This window comes from Lithobates pipiens, unplaced genomic scaffold (assembly GCF_037356315.1).
Source record: "Lithobates pipiens isolate NorthernLeopardFrog02 unplaced genomic scaffold, aLitPip1_a1.2 Scaffold_19, whole genome shotgun sequence".
Classification (NCBI taxonomy): domain Eukaryota; kingdom Metazoa; phylum Chordata; class Amphibia; order Anura; family Ranidae; genus Lithobates; species Lithobates pipiens.
Window position 1 is genome coordinate 534,935,288 of NW_027507764.1, and position 11,056 is coordinate 534,946,343.

At 45.3% G+C, this 11,056-nt stretch overlaps 9 pseudogenes; 8 read left to right on the forward strand and 1 right to left on the reverse strand.

The window, feature by feature from the left end:
* The first annotated feature begins 3,796 nt into the window (after positions 1 to 3,796).
* On the forward strand, positions 3,797 to 3,915 carry LOC143999183 (5S ribosomal RNA; annotated as a pseudogene).
* A 1,356-nt stretch (positions 3,916 to 5,271) lies between these two features.
* LOC143999490 (5S ribosomal RNA) lies at positions 5,272 to 5,390 on the forward strand (annotated as a pseudogene).
* A 107-nt stretch (positions 5,391 to 5,497) lies between these two features.
* LOC143999531 (5S ribosomal RNA) lies at positions 5,498 to 5,606 on the forward strand (annotated as a pseudogene).
* Positions 5,607 to 5,716: 110 nt separating this feature from the next.
* On the forward strand, positions 5,717 to 5,835 carry LOC143998735 (5S ribosomal RNA; annotated as a pseudogene).
* Positions 5,836 to 5,942: 107 nt separating this feature from the next.
* On the forward strand, positions 5,943 to 6,061 carry LOC143999368 (5S ribosomal RNA; annotated as a pseudogene).
* A 550-nt stretch (positions 6,062 to 6,611) lies between these two features.
* On the forward strand, positions 6,612 to 6,730 carry LOC143998544 (5S ribosomal RNA; annotated as a pseudogene).
* A 107-nt stretch (positions 6,731 to 6,837) lies between these two features.
* On the forward strand, positions 6,838 to 6,956 carry LOC143999167 (5S ribosomal RNA; annotated as a pseudogene).
* Positions 6,957 to 7,065: 109 nt separating this feature from the next.
* Positions 7,066 to 7,184, forward strand: LOC143998627 (5S ribosomal RNA; annotated as a pseudogene).
* Positions 7,185 to 8,660: 1,476 nt separating this feature from the next.
* LOC144000085 (5S ribosomal RNA) lies at positions 8,661 to 8,769 on the reverse strand (annotated as a pseudogene).
* Positions 8,770 to 11,056: the final 2,287 nt, after the last annotated feature.

Below are 11,056 nucleotides of genomic sequence, written 5' to 3' on the forward strand. Positions count from 1 at the left end.
GGCCAGCTTCAATTTAGAACATGCACAGTCAGAATGTTTGCTGCTTTGCAGTGACCTTTATCTGACCTCCTGGCCTCCCTCTGTTGTGACTTATTACAAGGTAGCAAAGTGTCCAGTGATCCGGAGTTATGAAACTTGCTCAACAGTGCAGCAACAGGTTAATTTGGAAATTACATGCTCTAAAAAACTATCGTGGGTTCCATGTCAGCACCACCAGTGTTGAAGTTGAAAGCTGCTCAGCAGCGCCACCCCAGGTTACTTTTGAAATGACATGCTCTGAAAAACTATCGTGGGTTACATGTCAGCACCACCATTGATGAGATTGACGGCTGCTCAGCAGCGCCACAACAGGTTACTTTGAACATGACATGCTATGAATGCATAAAGGTGAGGGAGTGTTCAACTTGTGTGGTGAATTAATAGTTACAGCGGTCGCTGCTTATGAGCATCTCAGTAATGTCAAATTTCACAACTAAAAAATATTAACATTATTATGTTTCTATAGGCGTTTGCTTAAGAGAATTTAGCCCATCTAATTTTTTTATGAAGCGCCTTCATTTTGTGGTTATTTGTCTAATAGCATATATGTCCCTCCATAATTTATTGCTCAGCTAATTTTCTGCAGTCTATTTGCATCTTTTTCCCTCCATCTTTTAAATCGCACATATCTACAACCTGTAAATCACACATATCTGCATTCTGCAAATCGCACATATCTACAACCTGTAAATCACATCTATCTACAACCTGCAAATCGCACACATCTACAACCTGCAAATCGCACACCTCTACAACCTGCAAATCGCACACATCTACAACCTGCAAATCGCACATATCTACAGCCTGCAAATCGCACATATCTACAGCCTGCAAATCGCACATATCTACATTTTCTTTTTGTCACTGCTAATTTCCTGGAGTCTATTAGCATATTTTTCCCTCCATATTTCTCACAGCTAATTTTCTGCAGTATATTAGCACATTTTTCCTTCAATTTTCTTTGTTCAGCTAATTTTCTGCAGTATATTAGCATCTATTTTAATCCATTTTTTTTGTCACTGCTAATTTGCTGGAGTCTATTAGCATATTTCCCTCCATATTTTTTCACAGCTAATTTTCTGCAGTATAGTAGCAGATTTTCCCCTCCATATTTCTTCTCAGCTAGATTGTATGATGTATGGCTGCAATGACCAGCTTTGATTTAGAACATGCACAGTCAGAATGTTTGCTGCTTTGCAGTGACCTTTTTCTGACCTGCTGGCCTCCCTCTGTTGTGACTTATTACAAGGTAGCAAAGGGTCCCGTGATTCGGAGTTATGAAACTTGCTCAACAGCGCAGCAACAGGTTACTTTGGAAATGACATGCTCTAAAAAACTATCGTGGGGTCCATGTCAGCACCAACAGTGTTGAAGTTGAAGGCTGCTCAGCAGCACCACCCCAGGTTACTTTTGAAATTACATGCTCTGAAAAACTATCATGGGTTCCATGTCAGAACCACCATTGATGAGTTTGACGGCTGCTCAGCAGCGCCACAACAGGTTACTTTGAACATGACATGCTATGAATGCACAAAGGTGAGGGAGTGTTCAACCTGTGTGGTGAATTAATAGTTACAGCGGCCGCCGCAGCGGAGTTGCTTATGAGCATCTCAGTAATATCAAATTTCACAACTAAAAAATATTAACATTATTATGTTTCTATAGGCATTTGCTTAAGAGAATTTAGCCCATCTCTTTTTTTAATGAAGCACCCAGGGCCATCTTTAATATTGATTGGACCCTGGGCAAAACTTTTCTTGGGGCCCCCCCCATGCAGTTTTGTTCTCGGCCTGCTCCGAGAAATACAATAAATAGCAGCTAGACTCAAAATCAGTTTACTGAATCAGGCAGCTATTGCAATTGGTTGCCAGAGGTTACAGTGTACTATTACCACTCACTGACTGGTTGCTAGAGGTTACAGCAAACAACATGGCTCACTGATTAGTTGCTAGAGGTTACAGCACATGATTTCTTCTTGTTGATTGGTTGCTAGAGATTACTGTGGATATGACCTCAGGGGGGCATGATATACATATCAATGTCTCTGGCCGCCCCTATTTACATATGAATGCCTGTAATTTACATGTAAACACAGGGTCTGCAGGTGAGTCAACTTTGCACAACAATAGGACAGAGCTGGGCAGCATTAGTTGCAGCACTTCACACTGCGATATTGGGACAGTACAGGACTAAAACCTCAAGGGATGAGGGAATTTAAACCAGGATAGTTGGCAAGTATAAGGCAGCTGCTTTGGGCCCCACAACAATGACAGGGCCCAGGGAGGCTGCCCCTTTTGCCCAGCCTTAAAAACGGCCCTGGAAGCAGCTTCATTTTGTGGTGATTTGTCTATTAGCATATATATGTCCCTCCATAATTTATTCCTCAGCTAATTTTCTGCAGTCTATTTGCATCTTTTCCCCTCCATCTTTTAAATCGCACATATCTACAACCTGCAAATTGCACATATCTACAACCTGCAAATCGCACATATCTACAACCTGCAAATCGCACATATCTACAATCTGCTAATCGCACATATCTACAACCTGCAAATCGCACATATCTACATTTTTTTTGTCACTGCTAATTTCCTGGAGTCTATTAGCATATTTTTCACAGCTAATTTTCTGCAGTAAATTAGCCGATTTTTCCTTCCCCTTTTTTTTATTTTTTTGTACAGCTAATTTTCTGCAGTGTATTCGCATCTATTTTAATCCATTTTTTTGTCACTGCTAATTTCCTGGAGTCTATTAGCATATTTTTTCCTCCATATTTTTCACAGCTAATTTTCTGCAGTATATTAGCCGATTTTTCCTTCCCCTTTTTTTTTATTTTTTTGTACAGCTAATTTTCTGCAGTGTATTGGCATCTATTTTAATCCATTTTTTTTTGTCACTGCTAATTTCCTGGAGTCTATTAGCATATTTTTCCCTCCATATCTTTCACAGCTAATTTTCTGCAGTATATTAGCCGATTTTTCCTTCCCTTTTTTTATTTTTGTATTTTTTTTGTACAGCTAATTTTCTGCAGTATATTAGCATCTATTTGAATCCATTTTATTTGTCACTGTTAATTTCCTGGAGTCTATTAGCATATTTCCCTCCATATTTTTTCACAGCTAATTTTCTGCAGTATAGTAGCAGATTTTCCCCTCCATATTTTTTCTCAGCTAGATTGTATGATGTATGGCTGTAATGACCAGCTTCGATTTAGAAAGCAGGGTCGGGCCTGGTTAGTACCTGGATGGGAGACTGCATGGAAATATCAGGTGCCGAAGGCTTTTTTTTAATATGTTGTTGGCGTCGACGACCTGTTTTATTTTTCTGCTTGTTTGCCGAGGTTACCATCTTGGCGTTTGTAAAGAGGGTTGAGAGTATCCAGCAAGATCGCCTACTGTACATCACACTGAATGAGCCCGATCTCGTCTGATCTCGAATGCTAAGCAGGGTCAGGCCTGGTTAGTACCTGGATGGGAGACCGCCTGGGAATACATGGTGCCGTAGGCTTTTTTTTAATATGTTGGCGTCGACAACCTGTTTTATTTTTCTGCGTGTTTGCCGAGGTGACCATCTTGGCGTTTGAGATTGGACAGTAAGATCGCCTACAGCCACATCAGCCTGAATGAGCCCGATATCGTCTGATCTCGGATAGTAAGCAGGGACGGGCCTGGGAATACCAGGTCCTGTAGGCTTTTCTTTAAAATGTTGTTGGCGTCGACGACCCGTTTTATTTTTCTGCTTGTTTGCCAAGAGGTTTGAGAGTGGCCACATCACCTTGAATGCGCCCAATCTCATCTGATCTCGGATGCAAAACAGGGTCGGGCCTGGTTAGTACCTGGATGGGAGCCTGCCTGGGAATACCAGGTGCCGGAGGCTTTTTGTCATAAACTAGAAGTGGCCAGAACTGTGTGACTGCGACAGAGTGAACCAGATGTAAATAGGTGAAAGTAATTTTATTAGAGTAAATGCATATAAATGTGAATACACCACCAATACAAACTGAGTGAACAAACCAAACAACCAAACAGTGAAGATAAACAAATAAACCAGCATATGTAGCAAAAGGGAGTACCAGAATCGTAGTCAAGCCAGGCCAGGGTCATAAATAGGAGGTCAGCAGATGGAGGGACAAGGAGAAAGGGATCAGGTTGCAGGATAAGGTTCCAGGGATGCAGGAGTAGATAGGATCAGGTACAACAGGTTCAGGTTCAGGATCGGTATCAGGTATCCAGGCTGCAGGCCAGGGCAAGGACAATACCAAGGCAAGGTGTGTGTGTAGTTGTCGGGTATTTATACAATGGCTGCTATCAGTCATGTGACGCCTGACTGCAGAAGGTAATACCTGCTCCACACTGCCAAGATCCCTCCGCTGGTGGACGCCAGTACTGCGGACCAAAGATTACAAATTCCAGCAGGGAAAAGCTCTTCTGACAGCTCCAAACTGCCAGGAGACACCTGCTGGTGGATCTCAGTACTGCATGCCAAATGATCGATATTACCAGCGGAGGGAACCTTTTCTGACAGTTTTTTTTAATATGTTGTTGGCGTCGACGAACTGTTTTATTTTTCTGCTTGTTTGCCAAGAGGTTTGAGAGTGGCCAGCAAGATCGCCTACGGCCACATCACCCTGAATGTGCCCGATCTTATCTGCTAAGCAGGGTCGGGCCTGGTTAGTACATGGATGGGAGACTGCCTGGGAATACCAGGTGCAGTAGGCTTTTTTTTTATATTTCTGCTTGTTTGCTGAGGTGACCATCTTGGCGTTTGTCAAGAAGGTTGAGAGTGGCCAGCAAGATCGCCTACAGCCACATGCGCCCAATCTCATCTGATCTCGGATGCTAAGCAGGGTTGGGCCTGGTTAGTACCTGGATGGGAGACCACCTGGGAATACAGGTGACGTAGGCTTTTTTTTTATATGTTTTTGGCGTCATCAACCTGTTTTATTTTTCTGCTTGTTTGCCGAGGTGACCATCTTGGCGTTTGTCAAGAGGGTTGAGAGTGGCCAGCAAGATTGCCTACGGCCACATCACCTAGAATGTGCCCGATCTCATCTGATCTCGGATGCTAAGTAGGGTCAGGCATGGTTAGTGGGAGACCACCTGGGAATACCAGGTGCCGTAGGCTTTTTTTTAATATGTTATTGATGTCGACGACCTATTTTATATTTATTCTTGTTTGCAGAGGTGACCATCTTGGAGTTAATCAAGAGGGTTGAGAGTGGCCTGCAAGATCGCATACGGTCACATCACCCAGAATGTGCTCGATCTCATCTGATCTCAAATGCTAAGCAGGATCGTGCCTGGTTAGTGCCTGGATGGGAGACCGCCTGGGAATCAAAGGTGCCGTAGGCTTTTTTTTAATATGTTGTTGGCGTCAACGACCTGTTTTTTTTTCTGCTTGTTTGCCGAGGTGACCATCTTGGCATTTGTCAAGAGGGTTGAGAGTGGCCAGCAAGATTGCCTACGGCCACATCCCCCTGAATGCTTCCAATCTTGGATGCTAAGCAGGGTCGGGCTTGGTTAGTACCTGGATGGTAGACTGCCTGGGAATACCAGGTGCCGTATGCTTTTTTTTTTAATATGTTGTTGGCGTCAACGACCTGATTTATTTTTCCGCTTGTTTGCTAAGGTGACCATCTTGCTGTTTGTCAACATGGTTGAGAGTGGCCAGCAAGATCGCATATAGCTACATCACCCTGAATGCGCCCAATCTCTTCTGTTCTCGGATGCTAAGCAGGGTTGGGGCTGGTTAGTCCCTGAATGGGTGACCACCTGGGAATACCAGGTGCCGTATGCTTTTTTTTAATATGTTGTTCACGTCGACGACCTGTTTTATTTTTTGCTTGTTTGCCGAGGTGACCATCTTGGCGTTTGTCAAGAGGGTTGAGAGTGGCCAGCAAGATTGCCTAAGGCCACATCACCCTGAATGTTCATGATCTCGTCTGATCTCGGATGCTAAGCAGGGTCAGGCCTGGTTAGTGCCTGGAAGGGAGACCACCTGGGAATACCAGGTGCCGCATGCTTTTTCTTTAATATGTTGTTTGGTGTCAACGACCCGTTTTTATTTTTATACTTGTTTGCTGAGGTGACCATCTTGCCGTTTGTCAAGAGGGTTGGGAATGGCCAGCAAGATAGCCTATGAATGCGCCCAATCTCGTCTGATCTTGGATGCTAAGCAGGGTCGGGCCTGGTTAGTACCTGGATGGGAGACCGCCTGAGAATACCAGGGGCCATAGGCCTTTTTTTAATATGTTGTTGGCGTTGACGACCTGTTTTTATTCTGCTTGTTTGCCGAGGCGACCATATTGGCGTTTGATCAGAGGGTTGAGAGTGGCCAGCAAGATCGCCTACGGCCACATCACCCTGAATGTGCCCAATCTTGTTTGATCTCAAATGCTAAGCATGGTCGGGCCTGGTTAGTCCCTGGATGGGAGGCGGCCTGGGAATACCAGGTGCCGTAGGCTTTTTTTTAAATATGTTGTTGGTGTCGACGACTTGTTTTATTTTTCTGCTTGTTTGCAGAGGTGACCATCTTGGCGTTTGTCAAGAAGGTTGAGAGTGGCAAGTAAGAACGCCTACATCCACATCACCCTGAATGCGCCTGATCTTGTCTGATCTGGGAGGCTAAGCAGGGTCGGGCCTGGATAGTACTTGGATGGCAGACCGCCTGGGAATACCAGGTGCCGTAGGCTTTTTTTAATATGTTGTTGATGTCGACGACTTGTTTTATTTTTCTGCTGGCTTGCCGAGGTGACCATCTTGGCGTTTGTCAAGAAGGTTGAGAGTGGCAAGTAAGAACGCCTACATCCACATCACCCTGAATGCGCCTGATCTTGTCTGATCTGGGATGCTAAGCAGGGTCGGGCCTGATTAGTGCCTGGATGGGAGACCGCCTGGGAATACTAGGTGACGCAGGCTTTTTTTTAATATGTTGTTGGCGTCGATGACCTGTTTTAATTTTCTGCCTGTTTGCCGAAATGACCATCTTGGTGTTTTGTCAAGAGGGTTGAAAGTGGCCAGCAAGATTGCCTACGGCCACATCACCCTGAATCCGCCAGATCTCATTTGATCTCGGATGCTAAGCAGGGTCAGGCCTAGTAATTACTTGGATGGGAGACCGCCTTGGAATACCAGGTACCGTGGGCTTTTTTTTTTAATAAGAGGGAGGCTAGAGGTTACAGAAAGGTCACTGTGCAATACAAACAACCAAACATTGAATACCAAAAATGGTCCTCAGTGACCAAAAAAAGCCCAGCCCTTCTAGGCTAAATATCCTTGGTGACCAAAAACAGCGCTCCTGGTCCTTGGAGGCCAAAAATGGGCCCCAGTGAAGAAAAAAAACAGCACACCCAGCTGTTTTTGGTCACCGAGGACCTTTTTGGCATTCAAAGGTCCGGAGTGTGCCTTTTTTAGTCACCAAGCACCATTTTGGGCATTTAATTACTTCAGCGCCGGACCATTTGGCTGGCCAAAGACCAGAACACTTTTTGTCTCGGTCCAGAATGCAGGGCAGACATGACAATGCGGTGGCCGCACCACATCAATACACACTTGGGCGGGTGGCTCTCCTCTTCTCCTCTGGCTGCCTTGCACACCAGCACCACGGATGAGCTGCTGCTGCAGTACCTGAACACATGAAGTCTATCTCCTCCTGGTCATGTCGGTCAATCAGAGTTTGTATGTCAGGTACCAGGTCAGTGTATGTCAGTGTGTGTCATGCAGGTCAGTGTAGGTCAGAGTGTGTCGCGTACGTCAGTGTGGGTCAGGTAGGTCAGTGTTTGTATGTTGGTTAGGTCAGTGTTGGTCATGTAGGTCAGTGTATGTATGTCGGGTAGGTCAGTGTATGTATGTCAGGTAGGTCAGTGTGGGTCACGTAGGTCATCGTTTCTTTCCCACAAATAGAGCTTTATTTTGAAGGTATTTGATTGCCTCTGCAATTTTTTTTTTTTTTTTGCGATATAAACGGAAAAATCTAAAATATTGAAAGAAAATTATATTTTCTGCTTTTTGTTATAAGAAAAATCCAATAAACTCAATTTTATTCATACTTTTAGGTCAAAATTTATTCAGCCACATGCCTTTGGTAATGTTAATAAGGGTATATTTATTGGTTTGCGCAAATGTTATAGCGTCTGAAAACGATGGTACATTATCTGGAATTTACGCATCTTTTAGTTTATCACTGCCTATCTCATTTCTTGAGGTGCTAATATGGCAGAGTTGACATCTTTTTTTCCCTTGTTTCCCAAGGTGACCATCTTGGTGTTTGTCAAGAGGGTTGAGGGTGCCAAAAGTGAGTGCTTATGGCAACATCGCCCTGAAAGCATGTGATCTTGGAGGCTAAGCAGGGACAGGCCTGGTTAGTACCTAAATGGGAGACCACCTGGGAATACCCTCTTGAGAAATGCCAAGATGGTCACCTTGGGGAACCACAAAAAAAGGCAGTCTCCCATCCAGGTACTAAGCAGGCCCATCTCTGCTTAGCCTTCAAGACCAGATGAGATTGGGTGCTTTCAGAGTGGTGTGGCCATAGGCAATCTCTTCTGGCACCCAAAACCCTCTTGTGAAATGCCAAGAAGGTCATCTTGGGAAACCAGAAATAAAAAACAGGAAATAAAAAAAAGCCTACAGCACCTGGTATTCCCAGATGGTCTCCCATGCAGGTACTAACCAGGCCCGACCCTGCTTAGCCTCCAAGATCAGGTGCTTTCAGGGTGATGTGGCTGTAGGCAATCTCTTTGGGCAGGCCTCCACCCTCTTGACAAACGCCAAGATGGTCCCCTTGGAAACAAGGGAAAAAAACAAGTTGACGCAAAAAAAAAAAGACGAAGACTGCAGCTCCTGGTAATCCCAGGCGGTCTCCCCTCCAGATGCTAATCAGGCCCGACCCTGCTTAGCCTCCGAGATAAGACGAGATTTGGAGCTTTCAGGGTGATGAGGCCATAGACAATCTCTTTGGGCACCCTAAACCTCCTTCACAAATGCCAAGATAGTCACCATGGAAAACAAGGGAAAATAAAACGCCAAAAAAAAAGAAGCCTATGCTACCTGGTATTCCCAGGCAGTCTCCCATCCAAGTACTAACCAGGTCTGAGCCTGCTTAGCCTCCGAGATTAGACGAGATTGGTCGCTTTCAAGGTGATGTGGCCTTAGGAAATCTCTTTGGGTGTCCTCAACCGTCTTGACAAACGCCAAGATAATCACCTTGGGAAACGGGAAAAAAATAAGTCAATGCCCCCCCCCCCCCAAAAAAAAATTAAGCCTACAGCACCTTGTATTCCGAGGCGGTCTCCCATCCATGTACTAACCAGGCCTGACCCTGCCCATAGGCAATCTCTTTGGGCACCCTCATCCCTCTTGACAAACCCTGCTTAGCCTCCGAGATCAGACGAGATTGGGCGCTTTCACAGTGATATGGCCGTAGGCAATCTCTTTGGGTATCCCTAACCCTCTTTGACAAAAGCCAAGATGGTCACCTTGAGAAACAAGGGAAAAAACAAGTCAACGGCAAAAAATAAAAATTACGGCACCTTGTATTCCCAGGAGGTCTCCCACTCAGGTACTAACCAGATTGGTTGCTTTCAGGGTGTCGAGGCCATAAGCAATACCTTTGGGCACCCTCAACTCTCTTGACAAGCGCCAAGATGGTCACCTAGGGAAAGTAGGGAGAAAAACAAGTCAACGCCAAAAAAAAAAAGAAGCCCGTGGCACTGGTTATTGCCAGGAGGTCTCACATTTGTTACTAATCAGGGCAGACGCTGCTCAGCCTCCGAGATCAGACAAGATCAGGCACTTTCAGGGTGATGTGGCCTTATTAAATCTCTTTCAGCACCCTCAACCCTCTTGAGAAACGCCAAGATGGTCACCTTGGGAAACAAGTGAAAAAAACAAGTCGACGCCAAAGAAAAAAAAAACGAAACCTACGGCATTCCCAGGGGGTCTCCCATCCAGGTTCTAACCAAGCCTGACCCTGCTATGCCTCCGAGATCAGGCACTTTCAGGGTCATGTGCCCATAGGCAATCTCTTTCGGCACCCTCAACCCGCTTGAAAAACGCCAAGATGGTCAACTTGGGACTCCTTAAGACCCCTTTCACACTGAGGCAGTTTTCATACATTTTAGCACTAGAAATGGCCTCTAAAAAGTGCCTGGAAACTGCTTTCCATTCTGTGCATTGTGTGCTTTCACACTGGGGCAGTGCACTTGCGGGATGTTAGAAAAATTCCTCCAAGCAGCATTTTTGAGCGGCTTGGAAGCACTGTATTTAGCGCTTTCAAAATGCCCCTGCCCATTGAGTAGGTGGGGCTTTTTACTTTTTCTATCTTTCCATTTTTAAATGCAACGCATAAACAGAGTGATCCTCGCTGAGCTAGCAGTCTGTCAAAATGGACATGCCATGTGTGAAAGGCACCTAACATTAATAATGTACTATCAGCCTTAAACAAAACTTCATTAAATAGGTATGATGGTTTTAAAAATGTGAGCCACCATCACCATGTGCATTGCTGCTGGAAATGACAAAGGGCCATGTAACTTTGTTTAAAAAAAAAAATAGCCCACATTCACATTGAGTCGATTTGACTATTGCCGGTGTTGTAAAATTTCCTGCGACCTATGAAAACCGATCACCCCGTCACTTCCGGTGTGGCTCCGTCACTAAAACAGCTGACGGCGGGCCTCTACCGCGCATGCGCCAATCCCCTGACATTAACAGCGCATGCGCAGTATATTTATTTTCACGGTGGAGAAAAATTCTAGCCTCAAGTGGGCGGAGACTTGCGGGTGGACGGACGGAGCTGAACAGATGGTTAGAACGTCAGCAGCAGCCCCGCCCACCCCACGATTTTCTTCACTGGTCAAGAAAAATGATGGCTTCAAGCTGTATTAGCGCATGCGCGGGATATTTGTTCAGCGGTCGACCAAAATTATGGACTCAAGCGGGCGGAGACTTGCTGGGAGGGAGAGATAGAGCGGAGCTTAGAGAGGGGGGCGGAGCTTGGAGAGGGGGCGGGGCCCTGT